The following is a 12,529-nucleotide window of genomic DNA, read 5'->3' as shown; positions in this document are numbered from 1 at the left end:
CCTAGCATGAGTATCATGATTTATAGTTACAAGTGCTTTGTCAATACTTATGATTTTCATAGAACGTAATGATCTTTGATTGTATCTCTATTATGATGTCACGTAGGGAACTTTTGAAGAATGCTTTGGGTTGTCATATGATGTCATCCAATCCAATAACTAAAGGAGAATCTAAGGGTTAATTTGTGATGTCACGGTTAATCTGGGGTGTTGAGATTCATGGTTTATCGAAAAAACAACTGGAAATCAATTTGTATTTGAATGTATCATGTGTGGGAAAGAATCCTCTAGCTAGTCAATCGTCCATAGGTTTTCTCAAATTCGTCCAAAGTTTACTTAAGTCTTTTAGTTACTTGTTTTCATCTTAAATTCATCAAAAACCCAATCCCCTTTATTTTGCTAAGTCAAATATGTCCCATTGTGTGTTTTTAAGTTTTTTGAGTCAAAACCAATTCTATTTTTGTCCAAATTAAGTCTTAGAGTCTAGTTTGAGTCTTTTTTATTGTTTTGTGTTGTTTTGAGTCTTTTGAGTTTATTTTGAGTCATATAGGTTTAGTTAAGAGTCTTTGAGTTTGTTTAAGTGTTTTTAAGCATATTTTTGTATATTTGAGTCAGTTTTCATTAGATTAGCAATCCCTCCTAATCCCCGGCCTAGAACAATCCTTACTTATATCTTTACTACAATTGTCAAAAAGAGGGTTTAATTTGAATGCTATTATTTATCACATCAACTCACCTGAAGCTTACCTGGGCGTCCGCGGCGTCATTTAGCACTTCAAAGCACTCACAATAGTTAGGTTCAAGTAATATCCATATGAATATGCCATGATGCAATCTAACCCAAACATTTCATGATATTCCCAAAATATATAATATGGCGTAACATGTACTATTAATAACACCCTACTCCCAAACTATTTACTTTTGAGAGTAATCGTCAGTGATAAGCCCAATTAGACACTAGTTAAATTAACTATCATTACTTACCTTTCCTTACTTCAATTTCTTGATTCTTCATGCATCGATTTATGATTAACTTTTAATCACCAAATCATAAAGCTAAATCTCATACTTCCCACCAATGTCCCTCACATTGCTAAATTCACTAAACAAGGCTATTGTCTCGATTATTTAATCTCATTTATTATATGGCTGCATCTAACGTCTTGTTAGACTGCCCACGTACCCTAAACAGGGATCAAGCCATTCATAGTTCGCAATGATTAATTGTAGGTAACAAGCATAGATCACTTTAGAAGTGTTTGTGGAACTATCAATTATATGCCTATGAAAGAAAAAGACCCACTCACTTGGAGTCCATGCTATGATTATCTTGCACGCACATCGAGACATCACGATCTATCGTCGCCTGTGACCAATTATCAAATCACGTCTCAAAGTTCTTACCGATAGAATACATAATTTACATAAAACATATCCTCAAGGACCTTCAAGAATAATTTGAGACCCATTGACCAAAAGTCAACTGTCGATCTTTGATCGACGGTAGGGTTTACAACCCTATATAACTCGATTCGGAAGATCCGCATATCAGATTTCCAATCCGTAACTTCCAAAGATACACATTATGCTTCTAGATTGACATACTAAAATTTTATTATGATCCAACGGTTGGATCCTCGTCAATTCCAAAAACTGATTAGCGGTTAACGTTTTAATTTATGAACTTACAAATCCAATTCGGAAAGATCTATACGTCAGATTCTCAATCCGGAAGTTCCTATATTCTTCAAATATTATGTACTACAATGTAACAAATTTTGGTGACGATCCAACAATTGGATCGTCAATTCACATAAATGCCTATTAACATATCATAGAGAATTTTGGTTCCAATGATCAACCTACGTCATTCAAATATCAAGAATAAATTCAAGACATTTAACATAGCCTAAAAATAGCATTGGTGGCCCACTGGCCACGTGCCGCCGTGGGCGACAGTCGGCCGCCCGACTCGCCGGAAAATCCAACAATTTCCAAAAATTACCAAAATTTACAGGAATGAAGATCTCAAAGAGAGGAACAACTTTCATACCTGCCACAAAGTCTAAAAATGGACGGAAGATAGACAATTTTTCTCACGAAGCCGGCGGGTGCCTAAAGTTTCCTGGTGTCGATTCGTCGTCTACGGTGGTCGAACGGGGTCAAGGTTGGTTGGGTTTTGCTCCTGGGAGGATGGGCTACAAAGCCCAAGTGGTGGCATCTTCCATCGCTTTGCTGATTTGCCGGCAAATCAAAAAGGATGGCTGGAGCACCGTAAGAACCGTCAACTTTCATGGCCTCCACCCACCACATGCCGTGGTTAATCAAGGTGGTTCTTGGTGGGTTCTGTAGAGGGGAATGAGAGCTTCAAGATGGTGGTGGTGGCGTCAAAAAACTCCACCGGAGTTGGCCGGAATCGGCCTTTGAAAATGGGTGGTCGCAAGTGGAAAAACCCACGGGAAAGCTGGGAGCTTTCAATTTTTTTTTTTCTTTCTTTCTTTTCTGATTTCTCATTGGTCCTCCATCCCTTTTAATTTGATTGGTCCATTTTTCTCTTTACTTAAGGCTGATTAGTTAGTCTTCCCACAAGGTGGGAGTTCAAATAATTTAACAACCTTTAAATAACCAACTTCAAACGTCCGTAATTATACCGTTATAATTCGGACTCGCAAACGACTTTCGTCTATGCGTTCGTAGTGGCAAGTACTGCAAGGATATGCTAAAAGAATAAGTCATACATCACTCTAACCGATGATCAACGGAAGTCAAAGTCCTTGCCTCTAGGGCATTTTTGTAAATTCACGCTTCTAAAACTAATAAAAACATAAAATTTGGAACGGGTTGTCACAATCTACCCACCTTAGAAAAATATTGTCCTCGAAATTTAAAATCAACTAGAGATGTTGTACAAAAGAGAATGTCCTTCCGTCGCGATTAGAGTGTAGTGATTCCTCTTTCATGCCTCAAAACTCAAACTTTCATTCTCTTTCAAAACAATACTACAGTATAAAGTCTCTTACGAAAGCATCAAGTCAAAATAGATATATTTAAATTGAAATTGAACATTAAAAGTTTTCACCCACACACTCGCGGTTTTACCTATTCTGAAGGTAAGTGTATAATAGCATTGGGTTAATCCAAACAATAAGTAAACAACTAAATGTAATCGAATGAGGGTGACAACCCGTTCCAAATTTTACGTTTTTATTAATTTTAGAAGCGTGAATTTACGAAAATGCCCTAGAGGTAAGGACTTTGACTTCCGTTGATCATCGGTTAGAGTGACGTATGACTTATTCTTTTAGCATATCCTCATAGTACTTGCCACTACGAACGCATAGGCGAAAGACATTTGCGAGTCCGAATTATAACGGTATAATTACAGACGTTTGAAGTTGGTTATTTAAAGGTAGTTAAATTATTTGAACTCCCACCTTGTGGGAAGAATAACTAATCAGCCTTAGGTAAAGAGAAAAATGGACCACTCAAATTAAATAGGGATGGAGGACCAATGAGAAATCAGAAAAGAAAGAAAGAAAAAAAAAAAAAATGAAAGCTCCCAGCTTTCCCATGGGTTTTTCCACTTGCGACCACCCATTTTCCAAGGCCGATTCCGGCCAACTCCAATGGAGTTTTTCGACACCACCACCACCATCTTGAAGCTCTCATTCCCCTCTACAAAACCCACCCAAGAACCACCTTGATTAACCACAGTATGTGGCAGGTGGAGGCCACGAAAGTTGACGGTTCTCACAGTGCTCCGGCCACCCTTTTTGATTTTTCAGCAAATCGGCAAAGCGATGGCAGATGCCACCACTTGGGCTTTGTAGCCCATCCTCCCAGGAGCAAAACCCAACCAACCTTGACCCAGTTGGACCACCGTAGACGACGAATCGACATCGGGAAACTTTAGGCACCCGCCGGCTTCGTGGGAAAAATTGACTATGTTCCGTCCCCTTTTGGACTTTGTGGCAGGTATGAAAGTTGTTCGTCTCTTTGAGATCTTCATTCCTGTAAATTTTGGTAATTTTTGGAAATAGTTAGATTTTCCGGCGAGTCGAGGCGGCCGACTGCCACCCACAGCGGTGCGTGGCCAGTGGGCTGCCAATGCTATTTTTAGGCTATGTTAAATGTCTTGAATTTAGTCTTGATATTTGAATGACGTAAGTTGATCGTTAGAACCTAAATTCTCTACGATACGTTAATAGGTATTTATGTGAATCGACGATCCAATCGTTGGATCGTCACCAAAATTCGTTACATTGTATTACATAATATTTCAAGAACATAGGAACTTATGGATTGGGAATCCAAATACAGATCTTTCCGAATTGGATTTGTAAGTTCATAAAGTAAAACGTTAACCGCTAATCAATTTTGGGAATTGACGAGGATCCAACCATTGGATCGTAATAAAATTTTAGTATATTAATCTAGAAGCATAATGTGGATCTTTGGAAGTTACGGATTGGAAATCTGATATGCAGATCTTTCGAATAGAGTTATACAGGGTTGTAGACCCTACCCAATCAAGTTGTACAGGGTTGACTTTTGGTCAATGGGTCTCAAATTATTCTTAAAGGTCCTTGAGGATATGTTTTATGTAAATTATGTATTCTATTAGTAAGAACTTTGAGACGTGATTTGATAATTGGTCACAGGCGACGATAGATCGTGATGTCTCGATGTGCGTGCAAGATAATCATAGCGTGGACTCCAGGTCAATGGGTCTTTTTCTTTCATAGGCATATAATTGATAGTTCCACAAACACTTCTAAAGTGATCTATGCTTGTTACCTACAATTAATCATTGCGAACTACGAATGGCTTGATCCCTGTTTAGGGTACGTAGGTAGTCTAACAAGATGTTAGACGCAACCATATAATAAATGAGATTAAATAATCGAGACAATAGCCTTGTTTAGTGAATTGAGCAATGTGAGGGACATTGGTGGTAAGTGTAAGATTTAGCTTTATGATTTGGTGATTAAAAGGTAATCATAAATCAATGCATGAAGAATCAAGAAATTGAAGTAAGGAAAGGTAAGTAATGATAGTTAATTTAACCAGTGTCTAATTGGGCTTATCACTGATGATTACTTTCAAAAGTAAATAGTTTGGGAGTAGGGTGTTATTGATTGTACATGTTACACCATATTATATATTTTAGGAATATCATGAAATGTTTGGGTTAGATTGCATCATGGCATATTCATATGGATATCACTTGAACCTAACTATTGTGAAAGCTTTGAAGTGCTAAATGACGCTGCGGACGCCCAGGTAAGCTTCAGGTGAGTACATGTTGATGATAGTGATGGTAGCGAGTATGATTGTGTTGAGATATATCATAGCTCATAAACCTGCACCTCGGTGCTAGTACTCCCGCCTATAGCCAGGGCACAGTCCTTCACGTGATGTTCACCTCCCGCACCTTACGCTCACCTTGGATCCAAGGTAGGTGCATAGTCCTGTTATACAGACCAATTTAGGTGGTTCCGACCTGTAGGTGACCCGCGATTATTCGCACAGTCTTCACGTGATCGTAGCACTTGAGTGTATTTATTTACACCTAGTCTTGTCGTACAGACCACAAAACTACCCAAAACTGAAGAAAAGTTAACATATTTTTCCGTAATCGACGAGGTGGCAAAGTTCGAGCATTAGACACAAAACCAAGAATGCTCACATCACGCGTGTGATGAACACAATACTGCCCAAATTATGCTCTGACGTCGTGTGTGAAATGGGTTCGCTCCCGCTCACAACGTACTCTGGTATTTAAAATTTTTAGGTTCAAATTATTCACATTTTTTCTACACTCTTATCACATTTTATGGCTTTGTCACCTTTCAGGTGTCAGCCAACACATCTCGATTCAGGGTCCAAGTGAACTTTCTGGGTCGGGGTGTGTCACCAATCCATTAGTATAAACAAGATGCTTACAAAGTGTCAACACAAGCTCAATTCCTAGATCCTAATTTATGGTGTAGTTTATACCTTTGTACAACCTAGCCTTACACGAGAACAAGATTCCTTTGGTCTTCGCGAAGTGGTAGCTCTTTCTGAGCTCTTCACCTTGTGGCGCTGAAACCAACACGATCCATGATATGATAAAAATGACGATATGAAATTTGGATTCAAATGACCAACCAGTTTCTCTAGTCAAACAATTAAAAGAAGAAACTAATGTGCATCCAAGACTTGGTCTAAGTAAAGATTAAAAAAATTAAAGCTTGACCATGAACATAATACAAAACTGTGAAGATAATGCAACCTTGGTATACAACGATTTAAGTGTTAATGCATAAAAGTAGTTTTGTGGCTAGGCTAGCTAACAAGAACAAAAGAGGAAGCACTAAGCTCAAAAACACTATATTGAAAATTGCAAAATATCCTAGTCAAAAGAACAAGGGAGGCAGCTAAGGTTTTTAACGTGGGAGCTGCAAGTTTTGTGTCCACATAGGGACAAAAGACACTTGTCAATGCAGAACACGATCAGAGCAAATGTAAAGCTGAGTTTTCAACCTTGGACTAAAATTGTCAGTAAGCCCATGTGGGTTGACTTAAAATGTGTGTCCAGACAAGTGGACATCAGTGAGAATTTTTTACCAGACAACATAACTAGACAGAATGAACTCAAGTTTATGCATGAAGTGTATATGAATAAACAAAACTTTTGTGTTGATGATTGTGTTTCAGCTAATTCCCATGGACACATAATCCAGCAAAATAAACCCATAACAGAGTTGTAGTGTCAAACTATCTAGGGGCATGTATGGTATCATTTACAAGTTTTGACAAAGAAAGCCAAACATTTAATTCTAGACTTTACAATAATCATGTTCAAATATTTCTTTATCAAATTCTTCTATTTTATTATGCTCATCATTTTCCTTTAAGTTCTCTATATAATAATGATCTTGACTACTCGATTCTTCTATTCCTATGCTTTTATATGCTTCTAAAGTATTACTTTGATCAATTATGGTTATACCGCTCTTAAAAAAATGTTACGTTACAGTTCATAAACAAAAAACTTTGCAAACTTTTCATAAAGTTTAAGCCTAAAATAAATGGGTATGATCCCACTGGTGAAACAAATGTTAATGGTAAATTAAATTGTTGTTTGTCTATTCTGAGAGACTCATTATTAATTCAATGTGTCAAATAAGCTAGTCTCTCATCAAACTGTGTTATTATAACTGGTTTTGCTAATTTATGCCTACATTTTTTCGGTACTAATTATTCTCTTACAAGACTTCTAATACTTATTGTATCTATCATTGCAGTTGTTTGCATTTTGTAATCTCTTGCTCATTCTATTTCATAATTTAAGGTAATTAAAGAACTATTGTTTGTTTTTCTATACTAGGAACAATATTTCCTAATATTTCAGTACTCTCCTCTACTGAATTAACTTTTAATAACCTATTATTATAACACTTTTTACATAATATTGAATATGTATTATAGTATTTATTTGCAACAACTTACTACACTTTTGACATTTTTCTGGCCAACCTAAATTAATGTATTTATACTCTTCTTCATGTTCTTCTTCTATAAATGCATACATATACTCTTTTAAATCACTATTTAAACTACTTAAATCTTCTGAATTTAAATTTGTCATATTAATACTTTCTATGTTGTATATACTCTCATTATCACTCAAATCATCTAAACTATATTGATTGTATATCTTCATCTTCTTTTAATTTAAATAACTCTATGAAATTTACTTTATCACTTGGTTGTTTACCTAATTTTGGACACTTTGGTCTAATATGTCCAAAATAACACTTACAATTACTTTTATCTTTTGGTGCTTTATATTTTCCTATCCATGGTCTACCACTTCTTTTCCTAAATTGTTTGGAAATTTATTTTCTCTTCTGATATGTTCTTGAAGGTCTTATGTTGAAATTCTTATGTTGTTTTTATGGTTTGTATGACTTATAGTTCTTTTTGTATATTTTCTTATGCTTATTCTTCTTATAACAACCATACTGTTGTGGTAAATCTATATTTTTACTAATCATGTAAAATAGTTTCCTAATCTGTCTCTTAACTTTTATTTGGCTATACTCTTGTCCAAGTATATCATATATATGTTGAATTCTAGATCATATTGCAATATCATTTTTCTATGGATGTTTTTGTCATTCATTCCAAATCTTTTCACCTATTGGTCCTTTTATTTTTGTCATACAAGTATCTAATAAATTAATATCACTAATTCTACATGTCGTTCCTAAATATTTAAAGAAATCTGATGACACACCCCGACCCAAAAAGTCCACTAGGACTCCGAATTGAGTTGTGCTGGCCGACACCTAGAAGGTGACGAAGCCATAAAGTGCAGTGATGTGGAAAATATGAATAAATTTGAACTTAAAAGTGCCTAAATATAAGAGTGCGCTGTAAGCAAGAATGAACCTATTTCACACATGATATCAGAGCATAAGTACAGTACAGTAAGATAAGGTGAGAATTATACTATCGAAGGTAATCGTCTACACCAAGATTTGCCAAGAATCCTCATCGATACGAAAGCTCAACTATTAAAACCTAGAGGGGTGAAAAACAAGGGTGAGTAGGCCTGAAAATAAAGTTTTATAAAAACCTTTTTGAAAATGTTATAACCCCTCGCTATAAAACCAGTATAGTTTCCAAAATAAACATAGTACGTATAGTAAGAAAATACTTACTGTAGCCTGCAAAATCTCAAGAATTCATTACGGTACAATATCTCCTAAATAAGGGCATGACATCCATAATCACAAAATCTCACATAAGTAACATATCATATCGGGTGCTCATCAACACATCCTGACACACGAGTTTATGCAGAGGTATTCTGACATGAACAGGACTGGGTGTAATAATAATATACGCTCTAGTACGTACTACAATCACGTGAAGACTGGCGATATGCGCATCACATACAAGTCGAAGTTGCCTATGGCAACCTGTACAACAAGACTGGCATCTACAATGAATCCAAAGTGAGCGTACGGTGCGATGTACACATACACGTGAAAGACTGGCCTTAGCCTGGACAAGTACCAACACCGGTGTAGCAAACGATGAGCAGATAATATCAATATAGTCATGGTACAGTGACAATTCTAATTAGCATCACATCATTCAAAGTCGTAAATTTAGCTAAAATAGCTCGTAGGATTTATAATGACTTACTAAATCTCATTGCTACGTCATTTATCATAAATGTTAATTTAATTATGGCAATCATAAAGAAAGTTCATTATTAGATATATATGTAAACTAAACATATATATGTATATATAAATTAAAGAAAAGAACCTCTCACATGACCACAGCGCGCTCGCCCTCGATGAGCCTTGTCGTTTGTCAATCCAAACAAAAGCTTGTACCTATACCAAGTCACCTTGACTATAGCAAAGTACTTAAACAGAAATCCTACACAAAATGGACAGATTAACTATAATCTGTCCAAATTTCACATTTTATTACAAAATTCCATTACATACAAGTTTGGGGAGTCCAGGCAATACAGAGGTAATAGTTAGCTCAAATTCGAAAAATCTAGATCTCGCTCATGCACGATTTTGGGCTTAAATATCAGTGGGTACATGCAAGCACCCAAGTACAGATTCAAGAGTATGCAGGTATTAAGATCATTCCATGGAGACATGCATAGAGATCAGATATGCAATGATTTTCTTTTATGGTTTTCAAACTGCTGCACTTTCTGAACAAGAACAAAGATGAAAATCATGGGTTATACCTTGAGATTACGAATCTGAGCTGAGAGGAACTCCGTAGTTCCTTTCTTGCATTGCGATTTGGGGTTGGACTCGTAACTCCATCATCAAGTCTCTTTTTGGATCCCTAGTCCCCAAACAGACCAACACATGCATGAGGTTTCAAATATTTCCACCATTAATTGCCAATGGACCAGAAATTTTTATACATAATGAGGATTCTTACCTTTCAATGAGGGTTGAGGCTGTGATTTAAGGGTTTCAGAGATGAGCCAAGCAGAAATGGGGAGTGCAGAGAGACAGAGCCACGAGAGGCAGAGAGTAAAGATGTGAGGAAGATGAGTGGAAAGAGAGAGTCTGGGATAGAGAGAAAATATAGAAGTTGGTGTGGTTGGTTCCAGGCCTTTTAGCCTCTCTGTTTTCAGAGAAGAAGATGGTGATGAGGAGGGAAAAAGAGCTGACAAAGAGATGAGGGAGCTAGAGGGAGTTAGGTGAGAGATAGTGTTTGGAAAGAAATGAGAGAGAGTTGTCCGGGAGAATGGGAAGGAGAAGACGCAGAAGAGAGGGAGAAATAGGGTGTGGGCCCCACGTGGCTCACATAACAAGTCACAAAATATCTCCCAAACATGAAATTATCAAATTGCCTTTTGTGTTCGTAAGTCCGGAAAATCTCCATTGTAACTCTAAATTCGATTCCGCTTGCGCTAACTCCAACTATGTACTATAAATCACAAATTTGTAATTGTTATAAATTTCTTATAGCTCTTATTTGTTCCTATTCACTTATGTCATCCAACCCGGTATGATTTAAAAAATTCTTGTTTAATTAATGTAACAAAACCATCAATATTAAAATGTGTTTTAGCTACCTGATGTTGTTCTAGACTTTGAACTTTCCATGATTGAAAAGAATAAAAAACTAATCAATCTAACGTATACTCAAAATAACCTAACATATTTTGTGAATTACTAAAATCTAACATTAATGCTGCATATATACAACATTTTTCCTATCTTTCAATTGTCTTCTCCCAATCGTGTGGATCTACATTATCTACGTTTAATATATTTCTTGCTATATTAATTTATTCTAATCTTTTTAAATATAGAATCATATTTTTTCTAGGTGGTCTCATCATTATTTCATCCATATAATCTACTCAACCTTGTTCATTATATTATTCATTTGTCTAAAAATTGTTGATTTGTTCTAACTGTATATCCTGGATTATTTTCAACTCCTGATGTACTACTCTCTTCTGTTGGATTATATTCAATTTTTACTTCTAATACAATAATGTATTCTTTTACTTCTGATAGATTAGTGTATTCTTTTGCCCCTAAAATGTGTTATACTCCTATGTCTAAAATTAATTTTTTTCATTTCCTCATCTGAAATCCTATGTAATCCTAAATCATATGTCTTATATTTTTTGAAAGTATTGTTCTTCATCTAAATTATTAGTATCTTCTATGAGTTTATCTATAATATGATTACAATTTTGTCCTATTATATTAAAATCTAAATTACCAAAAGTCATATGAATTGTCACATCCCGGCCCGGGGCGGATCACTTCCCGGGCCCGACTCCACCACCGTAGCACGATATTGTCCGCTTTGGGCCCCGACCACGCCCTCACGGTTTTGTTTCTGGGAACTCACACGAGAACTTCCCGATGGGTCACCCATCCTGGGAATGCTCTCGTGCGCTACTCGCTTAACTTCGGAGTTCCCATGGAACCCGAAGCCAGTGAGCTCCCAAAAGGCCTCGTGCTAAGTAGGGATGGGAATATACATATAAGGATCACTCCCCTGGGCAATGTGGGATGTCACATGAATACTTACATTTTCAATTTCTTTCTCATCATTTTCTAAATTTTCTAATTGCTTATAATTACTAATCTAATTGTTGCTTCTCCTGTATTGTTTTCCTATATTTGTACACTATCTGGTTGTTTATTTCTTACTACTTGTAAATTAAGTAATATCGACTGAGTTCCTTCTAAATAACTATTATCTACGGGTTTTGCTTCTATCATATTTACATGTTTACTACCAAATGTTTGAACTAAATTTTGAAATTCTAAATTAAACTTACAATTATACTTATCAGACACTTTTTTCCTATATACATTAAACTAATACATGAATTTTTATATTCTCTTTTCATATTATAATTTCTTTTGTTCGCTTACTTTAATATATGAGTAAATTGTAGCAATGGTCCTTCAACTTTAATCAAATTGGAGCAATGGTCCCTCAACTAAAAATTCATTACCATTGGTCCCTCAACTCATCAAAATGTGTAGCTATGGTCATTTTCATCAACTTCGTCAAAATTTTGTCAAAATGAGTTATGTTGGAAAGACTGTTGCTACAAGTGGGGTCCCTCAACTCATCAAAACGTGTAGTTATGGTCCTTTGTGTCAACTTCGTTAGAATTTTGTCAAAACGAGTTATGTTGGAAGGACTATTGCTACAATTGGGTTAAAGTTGAGGGATCATTTCTCCAGTTGGATTAAAGCTGAGGGACCAATAATAATGGATTTTTAGTTAAGGGATCATAGCTGCATGTTTTGATGAGTTGAGGAACCAATGTTAATGGAATTTTCGTTGAGGGACCATTTCTCCAATAGAATTAAAGTTAAGGGACCATTGCTGCAATTTAATCTTAATATATTTACTAAATTTATTAATTGTCATTACATAATTTGGAATACAACCTATAACTGCTAAATTTGAACTTAGTCCACTTCAGCTGTTGCTATTGTTT

Source organism: the organism of the source record quoted next, unplaced genomic scaffold, assembly GCF_019419815.1.
Source record: "Pyrus x bretschneideri cultivar Hongxiangsu unplaced genomic scaffold, Pyrus_bretschneideri_v1 Contig127, whole genome shotgun sequence".
In the NCBI taxonomy this organism is placed as follows: domain Eukaryota; kingdom Viridiplantae; phylum Streptophyta; class Magnoliopsida; order Rosales; family Rosaceae; genus Pyrus; species Pyrus x bretschneideri.
The sequence above is the reverse complement of the archived record's forward strand: the minus strand, read 5'-3'. Positions refer to the sequence as shown.